Source organism: Lampris incognitus, chromosome 8 (genome assembly GCF_029633865.1).
Source record: "Lampris incognitus isolate fLamInc1 chromosome 8, fLamInc1.hap2, whole genome shotgun sequence".
Taxonomy (NCBI): Eukaryota; Metazoa; Chordata; class Actinopteri; order Lampriformes; family Lampridae; genus Lampris; species Lampris incognitus.
Genome location: NC_079218.1, coordinates 16,563,341 through 16,578,328, shown reverse-complemented (window position 1 = coordinate 16,578,328; position 14,988 = coordinate 16,563,341). Strand labels below are relative to the sequence as shown.

Below are 14,988 nucleotides of genomic sequence, written 5' to 3'. Positions count from 1 at the left end.
TGCAGAGTAGCCAAGGGACCACTCATAATCCAATGGATATATCTCGTACACTGTTGACGGCCACATTAGCTTTCTTTGCAGTCTAAACCTCTTAACATAGCTTACCTTAACACCAGAAAGTGCTCACGGTGAGGTTTTATCAAGTCAAGTTTATTTGTATAGCCCAAAATCACAAGGTCGTTCCGAAGGGCTTTGCAATACACGTGCAATATACGACACCCCCTGTCCTTGGTCCCTTGCCTTGAATGAGGAAAACCTCCACAAGAAACTGATGAATTTGATACATTTTATGTGGAATATGTTTTATTTAAAGTGCTTTGTAACCATTGTTTTGAAAAAATATTTATAAATTATGATTATCATTGTTGTTATTATCAACAATAATCCATCCATTCATCCATTATCCAAACCGCTTATCCTGCCCTCAGGGATGCTGGAGTCTATCCCAGCAGTCATTGGTCGGCGGGCGAGGAGACACCCTGGACAGGCCGCCAGACCATCACAGGGCCCACACACACACACACACACACACACACACACACACACACACATTCACACCTAGGGACAATTTAGTACAGCTGATTCACCTGACCTACATGTCTTTGGACTGTGGGAGGAATTCGGAGCACCCGGAGGAAACCCACGCAGACACGGGGAGAATATGCAAACTCCACACAGAGGACGACCCGGGACGTCCTCTAAAGTTGGACAACCCTGGGGCTCGAACCCAGGACCTTCTTGCTGTGAGGCAACTGCGCTAACCACTGCACCACTGTGCTGCCAATAATAACAATAATAAAAATATTATTATTATATCTCTCATTAAGAATTAGAGACATGCTGATTCACCTTTTGTTTGTTCTATCCCAGACCATCATTATGCTCGACAAAGCACCGTGTGTGGACAAGGTGCCGTTGCAGTCACAGCTGACAGATCATTGCATCCATACGTGTGCTGAAGTTCAGGAGGTGACCAGCTTCCTTGTGACCATGACGTCGACTCCGTCATGATGCCAAGTTACAGGCGCTGCCATGCCTCGGTAGATTGTTATCTCTGAACTGATGTCATTTAGAAGAAAAAAATCAGCATCTTCCCCAGAAAAGTGAAAAAGCTGCAGAAAAATATCCAGATTGATAATGAACTCGTTGATCTTTTGAAAGAGTGTCTGTGAAGAGACACACAGAGGTGGAAGACTGAGCCCACTAACAAATGAAATTTCCCATTTGGGCTTTGCACCGTGTGTGTGTGTGTGTGTGTGTGTGTGTGTGTGTGTGTGTGTGTGTGTGTGTGTGTGTGTGTGTGTGTGTGTGTGTGTGTGTGTGTGTGTGTGTGTGTTGGAGTGTTGGAAGAGGCCCTGGTGATGGTGATGTTGAGGCTGCTGCGCTCCTGTCCGTTAGCGCCATCCGGTGCTGACTGCGTGCACTACATGCAGCTTCAACCAGAGCTCCAGGCTCAGGAGAGGCGGTGAGTTTACGGTGGCTTGACTATAGACTCAGTCATTGTGGAGCACTGGGAGAAACCTGCAGCTCTGAGGCAGGGGATCCCCTGAGATCTCCTTTCCACCCCTAGAATTTCTTCTTCTTTTCTTTTTTTTTTTGGTCTATTACATTTTTATCCTTTATTTCCTTGGTAAACAATTGTTTTCATAGCCTTCAGTATTTATTTAATTTCTCATTAGGCCTCAAGTAAAGCGCTTTGAATTGCCTTTGTGTATGAGATGTGCTACACAAGTACACTTGCCTTGCCTTACCAGTACAGCTTATGGCTACAAAGGCTTTGAATGCGTGAGTGTTCAGCAACAGAAAGCTGTGCAAAATGACTCATTTCAGGGGAACTGGTGAAAAGCACTTTATTTATATTCCAAATTTCGCAAGTACAAAATTCAGCATATTTGTCACACTATTAAAATGGTGGATTGGCCCTCTACAATACAGCATGTCGTTGCCTTTACCACTCTGTTGGCCATCCATCCATCCATCCATCCATCCATCCATCCATCCATCCATCCATCCATCCATCCATCCATCTATTATCCAAACCGCTTATCCTGCAGGGTTGCAGGGATGCTGGAGCCTATCCCAGCAGTCACTGGGCGGCAGGTGGGGAGACACCCTGGACAGGCCGCCAGGCCATCACAGGTACCACACACACACACACACACACACACACACACACACACACACACACACACACACACACCTAGGGACAATTTAGCACGGCCGATTCACCTGACCTACATGTCTTTGCACTGTGGGAGGAAACCCACGCGGAGACGGGGAGAACGTGCCTTCTCAAATGGAAACATGCCTCCCCCCAACACATCATAACACATTACTAACACATCAATAACACATGATACAGGAACTTTTACAACGCACGCAACTTGAAAAATGAGGCTTCTCGTTGAAAGGATCTTTGAAATCCTTTCAAAAGACCCGGAATCCCCTGCTTGTCTTTACTGAGGATCTCTCTATTACTTTTGATGCTGACGGTGCTTCCCAAGTAGAGCTGACTGGAGAGAGAGAGAGAGAGAGAGAGAGAGAGAGAGAGAGAGAGAGAGAGAGAGAGAGAGAGAGAGGGAGAGAGAGAGAGAGAGAGAGAGAGAGAGAGAGAGAGAGAGAGAGAGAGAGAGAGAGAGAGAGAGAGAGAGAGAGAGAGAGAGAGAGAGGAACCCTCACTGTGTCTCCCCCACAATTCTCTTTACTTATTGTCTATTCTGCTAGGTCTCTCTACATTTCAACTACCTTTTTTTTCTTTTTATTAATTAGTCGTTTGATTATTTATTGCAGTTAGTCGCTATTAAAACATGTTTATTGAGTCACCCTTTTATTCCAGTTTAAGCTTCCTTTTACTTATTTTATTCTAAACTGTTTTGATATTTGTGGCCATGACCAGCATGGGGTGGTGGGAGGGAAAGGGGTTTTTATTAGTATCGTAACGTGCATGGATAAGAAGACACGCTGGCCGCTGGCTCGCGGGTCCGACCCTTTAGTCGAGCGGTCAGCGATGCCTCCTGCGGTGCGGGCGACACGGGTTCGCTTCCCGGCCGCGGCAGTTCCTGTGGCTGCGCTGTCCCCCGAATTCGCTACAACATAGTACATCCCTCAGGCTTGTATGTCAGTCTTTAATCACTAAACCACCAGTACGAGGATTAAAAGCTCGTTTGATTCCCCCGGCGTTGTTCACTCGCACGGACTTGCTGCTTGTTGCTGCTACTGAAAGATTTACAAGCCAAACGCAGTCACAGCTACACCCTCGCAGACACGTCTGAATAATAACGGCTGGGGAAATAACATCCTAACACCATAGCCAGTACCTGGTGGCGCTCATAAAGAGGGAAAGGCACCGCCGGTATCCCTGCTGAGTTTTAAATGCTGGATAACTGCATTTTTTTGTGTGTTTAACCTCGTGGCCCCCTTCCACATTAGACGGGGCCAATTAATCAAACACCGTATTACTGTCAAAACCACCGTGGCGCTCGGTTCCCCGCCCAAACAAACACAGCACAGGGCATTACGGGCAGTGGCGCCCCCAAGGGGTGGCCAGGGGTGGCCACGGCCACCCTGATACGATCTCAGCCCCCCCCGTTGCCCCCCCCCCCAGCCACGAGTCGCATATGCAGAATATGCTTCTGATTATGCAGAATATGCTTCTATCTGATATTTTCATTTTTCATTTCTGGACATTAACAATATAACAATGAATCGTTTAACATGTTACAATATATACATATACATAACACATTAAAACAGAATTGTTGTGGAGCTCAAAATGTTAACTGCACTGGTATTAGTCTATGCACATCAGCTATTTAGTAACATTAACTGTCAAAAAATAAGAAACCAAAGTATTTCAGTATGCGATTCCTTAACTCTCATACTGACGGTATTCAACTAGCCTATACATTATATATTACTACAACAGCATAATAGAATTCCTGAAATTCAGTCATGGCTTTTGGTTTTGGTGTGCCACCCCAAGATTTTCAGTGGCCCCATTTGGCCACCCCTATGAAACATTTCTGGGGGCACCGCTGATTACGGGATGGTTGTACTTGCATGGTTTTCATTTAAGTTTCAATTTAAGGCACATCTCGACGTGTTTTAGGCCTTTCAGACACGTCGTCAGTTTCGAAAAACCGCTTTTCACCGAACGCTCGGGGGTTTCTATAAATACTCGGCACCAGGCTCACCCGCGCAAGTGCACAGAAGGACAGAGACAGATGTTTTTATTTAGGCAGGTGTCGGCTGCAGGGCTCGCCGAGTTAAAAGGGACAACAGCGGTCCTCGTTTCGTGGGCGAGGGAGACTCATGTTTGCTGGGATGTTGCAAAAAAAAAAAAATCAATGGTTTCCAGGGGGTGGGGGGGGGGGCGGCTGTGCTTTACCACTCCTCCTCACTGCAGAGCAAGAATCAGTCAAGGATGTTAATCAGAACATCGGTCATGCATGGAGAACACCCCAGGAGGAGAATAAGCTCGCTCATCCATCCATCTCCTGAGGGAGGTAAGAGGGTTCGAGGGGATGGGTGAGTATGTCAGCGTATGGTCTCCGGAGATGGGATCCGCTCTGACTCCAGGCACGGAGACCGTACCACCCAAACAAGAGTAGTTGGCGTGATTAGCCACTGCATTTTATGCAGAACCCGTTGAGCCTTGCTATAATCTGGATCGCCAAAACTTTTCCTAGATTTGACAAGGCAACGGAGTCAACGAAAAGCAGCTGGCAAAGAACAACTTAGGCCTGATGTTTCGGAGCGGTGTTTTGGAAAATGTGTTTGTATGTGTGTGTGTGTGTGTGTGTGTGTGTGTGTGTGTGTGTGTGTGTGTGTGTGTGTGTGTGTGTGTGTGTGTGTGTGTGTATTTCATATAGCCATCCGATCCTTCACCCATGTTCAACAGGCCAAGGAAACGGCTCATAATCAAGTGCCAAAAAAAAACTGCCAAATAACATATTGTGTGCCGTATCTCATTTTCTCATTTCACATTTCTAAAATGTCTCCTTCCTCTCTCTGTTTCCACTTTAGACGGGGGGGCTTGTGTTCCCAAGGACAAGCTGCTGTGGAGCTGTGGAGTCATCTCCTCCTGGAGGGTACCCCATACCGTCAGCAGCTTTCCACTCCATAGCCAGTCTAATGTACCGGCACTGTGGGCCGTGCCAGCTGCAACAGACATATTGCCAAAACAGCACAATTTGATCCATTAATCAGTTCAATAAACAAAGCAGGACGCTAAACAACATGCTAGGTGGAGATTCAGATTGAACACTTTGTATCCGTTACTTTGATGCTCGGCGATTTCGCTGCAGTGATTGTAACAAGACGCCTCGTCACCAAACGGCACATGATAATTGATACGAGGTGGCCCGTTATGTTTATTATATGGTACAAATATTTTGATAACACGCGTAGCTTGGCGCCACCCAATTAACATTTTAAAGGCGGATGGGGACTTAAACTTTGCATCAACATAACTGGAGGAAATGTTGTAAAGCAACCAATACCGTGCACAAAGTAATTTGTAATGTTTTGTATCAGGGTCTGGAGGGAACGGTAAAAACAGAGGAGGAAGCTGTTTCTCTGTTAAAAAAGACACACACACACACACACACACACACACACACACACACACACACACACACACACAATGTTTAAATTTTCGAATTGCAGTTGTGTAACTGTGTGGGTTGCAGTCTCTGAACCGACATGTTGGCACCATTAAATTGTCTGGTGGGGCCGCAGACAAAAGAAATCTAACTGCTGCCAGTGGAGAGTGGTTGGAAATACAATTATGAGACGACCGAAGGCTCCTTTCACAGAACGTGCCGTGAGGCAAAGAGGGAGTTCACCAAAATGTGTGTGATGCAATCAAGGCATGGTGTTGACATTAATTAGAAAGAAGGGAGACCCAAGAGGGGCGGCACGGTGGCGCAGTGGTTAGCGCGGTCGCTTCACAGCAAGAAGGTCCGGGGTTCGAACCCCAGGGTTGTCCAACTTTGGGGGTCATCCCAGGTCGTCCTCTGTGTGGAGTTTGCATGTTCTGCTCCAGTTTCCTCCCACAGTCCAAAGATATGTAGGTCAGGTGACTCTGCCATACTAAAATGTCCCTAGGTGTGAATGTGTAGGCCCTGAGATGGACTGGTGGCCTGTCCAGGGTGTCTCCCCCCGTCGCCCAATGATTGCTGGGACAGGCCTCAGCAGCCCCATGGCCCCAGTTGGGATAAGTGGCTTGGATAATGGGCGGCTGGATGGATGGAGACTCGGGATTTTGCATGTGGGCCCTATTAACCTACAATGGATATGAAAAGTCTACACACCCCTGTTAAAATGGCAGGTTTTGTGGTGTAAAAAAAAAACCAAACCAGGATAAATCATGTCAGAACTTTTCCCACTTCTTTTTTTTTTGAAATTGCAACCATACAGAAATAAAGTGGGGGGAAAAATCATAAACATTTTAGGGGGAAAAAATAAAATATACTTAAAAAACTTACAATAACCTGGTTGCATGAGTGTCCACACCCCTAAAGTCATACTTTGTTGAAGCACATTTTGATTTTATTACAGCACTCAGTCTTTTTAGGTAAGAGTCTATGAGCTTGGCACACCTTGACTCGGTAATATTTTCCCACTGTTCCTTGCAAGTATATTCTAGCTCTATCAAACTGCAGGGGCACCTCCTGTGCACAGCCCTCTTCAGATCACCCCACAGGTTTCCTACTGGATTCAGGTCTGGGCTCTGGCTGGTTCATTCCAGAACACTGATCCTCTTTTGGTGAGGTCATTCCTTTGTTGGTTTGGATGTGTGCTTTGGGTTGTTGCTGTGCTGAAAGGGGAAATTCCTCCTCATCTTCAGCTTTCTAGCAGATGCCTGACGGTGTTGTGCCATAATCAGCTGGTATTTTGGATCTATTTATGAGTCCCTCCAGTCCCAAAGCATGACGCTGCCACCACCATGCTTCACCCTGGGTGTGGTGTTCGTCTGGTGTTGTGCTGTGCTGTTTTTGAGCCAAACACAGCTTTTGGAATTATGGCCAAAAAGTTCAACCTTGTTCTCATCAGACCTCAACACATTTTTTCTACATGGTTTTGGAAGAATGGATGTATGTTTTTGCAAAATTTAGCTGGGCTTGGATGATTAGTGTGTGTGTGTGGGTGTGTGTGTCTGTGTCTGTGTCTGTGTCTGTGTAACTTTGTTAAAAGAAACACTCAACGGTAGGGAAAGTGCTCAACAAATAAGGAGCAAAATAATCCAGTGAGTCAAGTAAATTCTTTATGAGACAGTACAAGCCAGTTTCATGTCATAAGCAACCATCAGCAGATGATTGCACACATGTATATATAAATATATATGTGTGTGTGTGTGTGTGTGTGTGTGTGTGTGTGTGCGTATATATATATATATATATATGTATATATATACACACACACACACACACACACACACACACATATATATTTATATATTATATATATATACCACTTATATAAATTGTATTTAAATGAATTGTACTTGAACGACTTGAAATTGAATTTCAATGAATTGCCCCTGCCTTACCGCTCAGCCAGCTTTAAACAAATTATTTGATGGATTTTTCACTGACAGACGTGAGTGTGGAACTAGCAACGCAGTTTTACACACACACACACACACACACACACACTCACATTTTGTACTGTTTTAAAGGGCATCTGGGCTTGCCTGCCTGAAATGTTTTTGGCAACCCCAGACGAACCCATTATTTTATTTTTTCTAAGCTTTTTTTTGTTGTTGCATTTTCCACTTTTATTTGACAGTGATAGTAGAGAGAAACAGGAAAGGCACGGGACAGCGAGGGGATGACATGCAGCAAAGGACCTGGGCTGGATTCGAACCCAGGCCGCTGCGGTAAGGACTCAGCCTTGAAACGTGATATGCTCTATACCAGGTGAGCTACGGGGGTGCCCCGTGAACCCCTCATAAATAGTGTTTAAACGCCATTGCTTGATGTGCAATAAAACTATGCAAATGTGCCAGAACACTTGTCTTGTCATTCCCTGGAGCAAGGGTGTGTCAAGAACATTTTGAATGGTTTGGCCAGGCTGGGTCACAGACTGAAAGGGGGGCCGGTGATCATTAAATATATTAATAGTACCGGCTATATATTTCTGGCAGGCTGCGCTCTACAGCCAACAGCATGCGTTGTGTGGCATTTCTGGCTTGTATCAGTAGCAATGTTGTGTTAATTTCTTCTCTTGGCGGATAACTTCAAACTTTTTTTTTGGTTTGACATTCAAAGACGCAACTTTGGTGTCGATTAATTTTAGTTCTTTTTCTCAGTGGGCTGCATGTGCTTCTTTTATTAATACTGACAATCAGAATCAGAAAGGCTATTATTGCCACGTGCATTACACGCTCTAGGACCTGAACTTGTCAATTAGCTATTGTATTCCATGTTCCATGGCAGTGGTGGTGGTGGGGGTGGGGGGGGGCACCAGGGTTGGCCAGTCTGATTCCAGCGGGGGCCGGTGCCACCCGTGGCCCCCACCTGGCCCCACCCTGACTATGTCATAATGAATTTCAAATCCCGAGCTCTACTTGTAAGTACAGTTTCTTCCATTATTGTCATTGTACATTGGCAATTGTAGTTTATATGTAGTATTGTCTGAACTTGCTTGGCTAATAAAACAAATACTGAAAACTCCTACAAAACTAGTTCACTGACAATTATTAGAAAGCAAGTGAAGCAATAACATTGTAAAGCACAAACACCTTTTACCATATTTGGACAAGTATACTCTTGGACAAGTTAAAGGATATTCTGCTTGTCAAAATGGCAAGTAACTGAAAACTACTGTCAAGCCCTGTGGACCGTTATGCTTAAAGTGGGAGCTGGACACGACAGACTGAATAATTGAGAGGGATCCTGCTTAAATGTAATCCCTCCCTTAGCGAGTTGAGAGGCACCTGTGGGACAACTTAGTCAAGGTCAGTTCAGTGAACGAGAATAGGCAGTAAAAAGAGCACTGGGCTTTTAGTAATGAACACAACCCACGTGAGCAAATTAAGGAGTGTCAACCCCAGACCTCTAAGGACCTCAAGAGGGTTTTACTGTTCAACACATGGCATAACCTAAAGTTAATCTTGGTTTGCTTGTGGATGTCGAGGAGAGCAATGTCTACAAAGGGGACCAGCACAACCCTTTTGGCTCACATTTTTTTCAAGGGTTCTGCCATTCGGCCCTAACTAAAATTAAAAGGCATGTTTTTTGTTACTGCAGTATAAATCTGCTCTGTATGTGGTCCGTCTTGTGCCCTCTTTTGGAGGGCACTATCTATCTAAGCTTGGATTTGGTTATCCATCTACGTAGATGACATAACCAGCCCCCCCCCCAGGATCCCTCCCCAGCATGTCCAGTAGCCCTGCACCCACTACCTTCCGCTCCTCCGGAAGGTTGGAGGGCTTCTCCTTGACGTGGACGGCTGCTTCATCTGCCCATCCCCAGAAGTCTGCAACCTTGGTGTTACTCTGGACTCCACCCTCTCATTCCTGTCACACATCAAATCCTTCACCAAATCCGCTTTCTTTCACCTCAGAAACATTTCCACACTCCGGCCACTACTCGCAGAATCCGCGGCAGAGACCCTCATCAATGCCTTCATCACCCCCCATCTGGATTATTGCAATGGAGTCCTGTCTGGGCTACCTGCACCAAGCCCTGGCAACACATCACTCCCACCCTTGTCCACCTTCACTGGCTCCCAGTCAAATCCCGCATTTCTTATAAAATCCTCCTCCTCCTCACCTATAAATCCCTCCATGCCCTTACCCCCCCCCGCACACAGTATGTCAGCTGTTAATTTGTGGCCTGTCAAGTCTTTACGACATGCGCGTTCACAATAAAAATAAAGGCGAATTAAAAATGTGCATGATGATTTAAGAGTTGATCATTCATAGAGTTGGATGTGCAACTGTGAGATCCCCAGAAAGTTGCTTTTAGTGTTTTTGTCGTCATTTTACTTGCCTTTCTTTTCAATGAGTCCCACGATGTCACGTGATTCAGTCAACCGAGTCGCGCTCATTCCAGAGACTGGCCCGCCCATCTCGATCCGTCACACAGAGCTCAACACATCCCCGGTGTGGATACAGGGACAGATGCTGATTTTGGATTGCAATCGGTTTTTCTGCGTTTCCTGCTGGTTGTGGAGTTGGATACTTAAGAGTGACGGCTCAGCTACAGAAGGGCAGGGGATGGTCCTGCGCTCCCGAAAGTGCCCACGGGTTCTAAAATATTGTAGCGAATTCGGGGGGGGGGGCAACCACAGGAACTGCCGCAGCCGGGACGCGAACCCGTATCTCCCGCACCGCGGGAGACACGTGTCTCCCTCTACAATATGAGGTAAATTTGTTTGTATAGTGAACACATTTAATATTTCTGTACCAGTAATTTTATTGAAATAATTTTAATTCATTCTGCGGTGTGTTTACCAGGCTACAAAAGAACAGCTAACTTACCTTTGACTTGGTCGGGCATCCCGGCAGACACAATTGGCCTTGTCTGCGGGAGCTGGGTTGGTGCACTAGCGCCTCCTCTGGTCGGTCGGGGCGCCTGTTCGCGGGGGAGGGAGGGAACATATCCTACTTGGCAAAATCACGTCGTGCTGGAGGGAATAGCGTGATCCTCCCATGTGCTAAGTCCCCCTACACAGTAAGATCCTGATTGTTAATTTAACTTCCTGAGTGTTAATTTATCCCTGCGAGTATACAAATTTGTACACAATGCTTAAGGAATCAGACATTAGATATTATGTTAGTTTTTATAGTTTTGTTGTATCTAATGTAACAAAAGAGGTGTAATAACAGATATATGATATGTTCCCTGCAGAGAGAGTGATAGGTGCCTTGAAGGACCGGTACCACATTCTGGGTGGCCCACTTTCTCTGCACCTGGTGAAGAGCCTGAAGGATGAGAGAGAGAACAGAGAAGAGGCCATAACTGACCGAATTGTACATGTTTGTGGGACATTAATAAACATGTCTGGCAGCGTTATGTACAACAGTGATTAAGGGTGCAATAAATGTGCCATAATTTAATAATAATAATAATAATAATAGTAATAAATGTGGCTGATCCTCAGGGCAAAATACATTGTGTTATTTTCAATATGCAACTTGTTTTTACACAAGAACTCATTCTTGCATTCTGACTGTACCAGCTGTTGATTGTCTGTCCATAGGTCACTGATTTACTTCAGTGCTTCTCTACTGGTGCACACGCTATCACCCTGCCTTTGTTGCATGATGTGCCACCTCCTCTTCTGCTGCCTGGTGTATCTTCTCCTCTGCTACCTGATGTGCCACCTCCTCTGCTGCTTCCTTGGCAGCATATGTTTACATAGTCTGTGTTGCACAATTTTTTGAGCACACATATGTTTTTATCTCTAATACTATTGGTATGCATTTAGATAAAGTTACAAATTTTACATAGTTGTTAATACTGTAACAAGGTGTTAAAGTATGTGTTACATATAACCAATGTGGACCAATGTGTTACTTTAAACATGCTGCGAGCACACAATTTTGAATATAAATACATGGGTTTCATTTAGAAATTACAGTTCAATATTGACATTTTTCATAACATGATTTAAAACAAATAAATATGTAACTTACAGTCATGACTTATTTGTTGCCATTTTTACAATCTGATACAAAATAAAACCACCTACCTGTGCATGTTTCAGCTCCTGAAGTTTTGGAAAAATGTGGAATGAACAAAACCTTTCCATTTCACTGACAGCATTACTGATGAACTCCTCATCTCTTGTGACCCTGAATATCAGGCAAGCCTGAGGAGTCCATGTGATGAAATCAGCATTCTGCATCTGGACCTAATAAACAAAGCCAATGTGCATGCAATTTCAATTGACCAGAGGCTGCCTTTTTGTTTGGCCTCTACCCTTTGACCTGCCCGGTATGGTTAGACCTTCTGGATGCAAATGCTCCCACCGGTATAGCTCTCTGGGTCATGGAGACACGCAAGCTTCTCTACCACGTCAAGGCGGCAGCCATGAGAGAAGACCGTACAGCTGGCACATATATACAATCAAATGCAATGCAAGCCTCTTGGCACTAATATTTACAATGTAATCATTAATCTGTCTCTAGATGCAGGATTATTACACCAAATCTTGAAGCACTATGCTTACTTTAGGTGTACAGTTGTATGTAGGGAAAAATCTAAACACTTACCTGTGTGAAATATGGATGGTCCCTCTTCAAACTAGTCAGGCTTTCCAGGTGCCCTCTATTGTTCTCAAGCCACTGCCAGCATCCACTAGAAGTGTTTTTCCCCCCATCTGTAGGGGCACTTGACTTCTAGTACACCCTCACCACAACATTCACAGGACACACAACCATCACATGAGACTCCCATGTATGGCATGGCCTAGCAAATTCGGAAGCCAGCCTTCCTGATGACCAGGTTCATGTGTGATTTGTCTACTGGTGCACAAATATGGTTGATGATAAGTTGGCTGTGAGACTTCCAACTCCAAGAGCATAGCGGTATGTATTGATGGCATCTTGCTCATGGTGTCTCCCCCACTGGATCCATGGCTTCATGATAGGCCTGTGTCTTTGTTGGCATATGTCATTGATTAACGACCTGCCTGGATTGGCAGCAGTCAGGACACGGTGTGCTATGGAGCCTATAATGCGACCCACTCGCTCCTGATGGCACTACACACAAGGTGCCTGGCTGATGGTTGCTCTCTCCATCTTGTCCACCTCCCCTTCGGTCACTTCATGCAGGCTGAAACACCATGGCTTTTTGGATGGTGTGGCGAAAGCTTTGAAACTGTTCAGGACCACTGCATGTGATGATCTGTCAGCCAGCATGGTCAGAAATTGCATCTGCTGTGAAATAGAGGCTTTTGGGATTGGGGCTTTTCTTTTCCTTTTTCCTCCTGCTGATGTTTGCTCACAGTAAAAAGTTGTTCCTGCTACAAGTGCAGGCTAATTTTTTTTTTTCACACAGACCTGATTCCATGCACAGACCCGATTCCAGACCTGATTCCATGCAAAGATGTAACCTGTGCTTGGCAGAAAAGTATTTTATTATTTGCAGACCTGATCTGTCCACCTTGAATGATAGAAACGAATTGGCCACCAGTTGTAGACACCGAAAAAATATCTCCTTTGTCACTATAAGTAAAACGTCTTTATTATCACCCCCCCTCCCTCATTAGATGAGATACACATATGACATTTATTGGAATTTTGTTACTTTTAAAAAAAATATATTTTAACTGCCTGTCCTTCCAACTGTGCCCCAACACCACCCCAATATATAATTCACATAAAGTACCTTGTTATATTCTTAATGTACGCCATTTCAACAGTGCCCTGCCCCTAAATGCTTTTCAAAACAAACCCCAGTCCCATTGGTTGTAATGTTTTCTATCCCTCCGTTGGTTGCTGTGCATCATAAGTACCTACCCCACTGGTTGTTATAATTTGAATGTTTCCCCATCTGATTGGTCGCTGTCCAACCGAAATTAGGGGTGTGACGCTGGGCAACGCAAACTGTATGATTCTTTGTGAAGAAAACATCAGCAGCTGATGAGTGCGAGACGCACGAAACAGGCCTGTACTGCAATGTATTAAAATCTTTTTTCCTGTATCTGTGTTGAGATACACACACACACACACACACACACACACACACACACACACACACACACACACACACACACACACACATACACACTGGATTATTTTGCTCCTTATTTGTTCAGCACTTTCCCTACCATTGAGTGTTTCTTTTAACAAAGTTACATATATAAATATATATAAATATATAAATATATAAGATCTATTAAGATAGACGTGGGGGGGGGGCCCTTACTATATAGCAGAATAAGCTGGTTTTGTGCGTCACGCACTCATCAGGTGCCAATGTGGTTAAACAACAAAGACAAAACACACAGCCAATAAATACTACGTTGCCCCGCGTCACGCCCCTAGTTATGATGCACAGCAACCAATGGGAGGACAGAAAACATTTGAAAATTTTTGAAAAATAACACCAGAAACATTACAACCAACGAGGTAGGGGTTGGGGCTTGTTTTGAAAAAGCAAGGACTTAAAGGGCCAGGGCACTGTTGAAAAAGCAGACATTTAAAATATAACAACATAACATCCAATGTGGTACTTTATGTATATCATACAGTGGAGTGGTGCTGGGGCACGGTTGGAAGAGCAGACAGTTAAAATATAAAATATAACATCTAATGAATATCACTTATATATCATCTAATGGAGGGGGGGTAATAAAGACATTGGTTTACCTGTAATTGCAAAGCAGATTTTTTTTTCTGTGTCTACAGCTGGTGGCCAATTCAGTTCTACTGTTCAAGGTGGACATATCAGGCTTGCAATTAATGAAATACTTCTCTGCCAAGCATAGGTTACATCTGTTTTTCCTACATATATATCTTAATATTCCACTCCTCATTTGTTGAGCACTTTTATCAACACCATTGATGGTTTCTGGAGAAAAAAAACGCTATATATATATATATATATATATATCTCGCGGGCCAAGTCGACCGACCCATTGTCTCTAACGCACCTGTCATAACATGTTAAATAAAGTGTGCAACATGTGAACTATAGTGTGTTCTGCTCTACTTTATTTTGACCTCACCCCACACTGTATACTTGACCTATGCCACAGAGCGCGCATAGACGTAAAACGTACTCTGTCTGCGCTCTCTATGGTCCCCGACTAGGCAGAGCGTCTCACCATTTAAGACACAGACAAGACTGGATTACGGACCAGGCATACCGGGCGAGTGCCCCGGGGCCCCAGACCACGAGGGGCCCCAAAAGGTCAGGGGTATTGTGTTTGTGTACAGTAGGGATCCCCAATCACACCCCACAAGGGATGTTTGTTCCAACCCTGCGTCGCGATGCAGGGCCCAAGCTAGTCTCTATCGATGCGGGGCCC

General features: G+C 44.8%; 1 protein-coding gene across 1 annotated transcript in view; it reads right to left on the bottom strand.

Annotated features, from left to right (window-relative positions):
* LOC130116708 (transmembrane protein 164) overlaps window positions 1-1,196 on the bottom strand; it is a 44,646-nt gene extending 43,450 nt beyond the window's left edge. The window contains exon 1 of the mRNA XM_056284718.1: window positions 850-1,196. The gene's annotated coding sequence lies outside the window, so the exon portion shown is untranslated. The remainder of the gene's footprint in view (window positions 1-849) is intronic.
* Window positions 1,197-14,988: the final 13,792 nt, after the last annotated feature.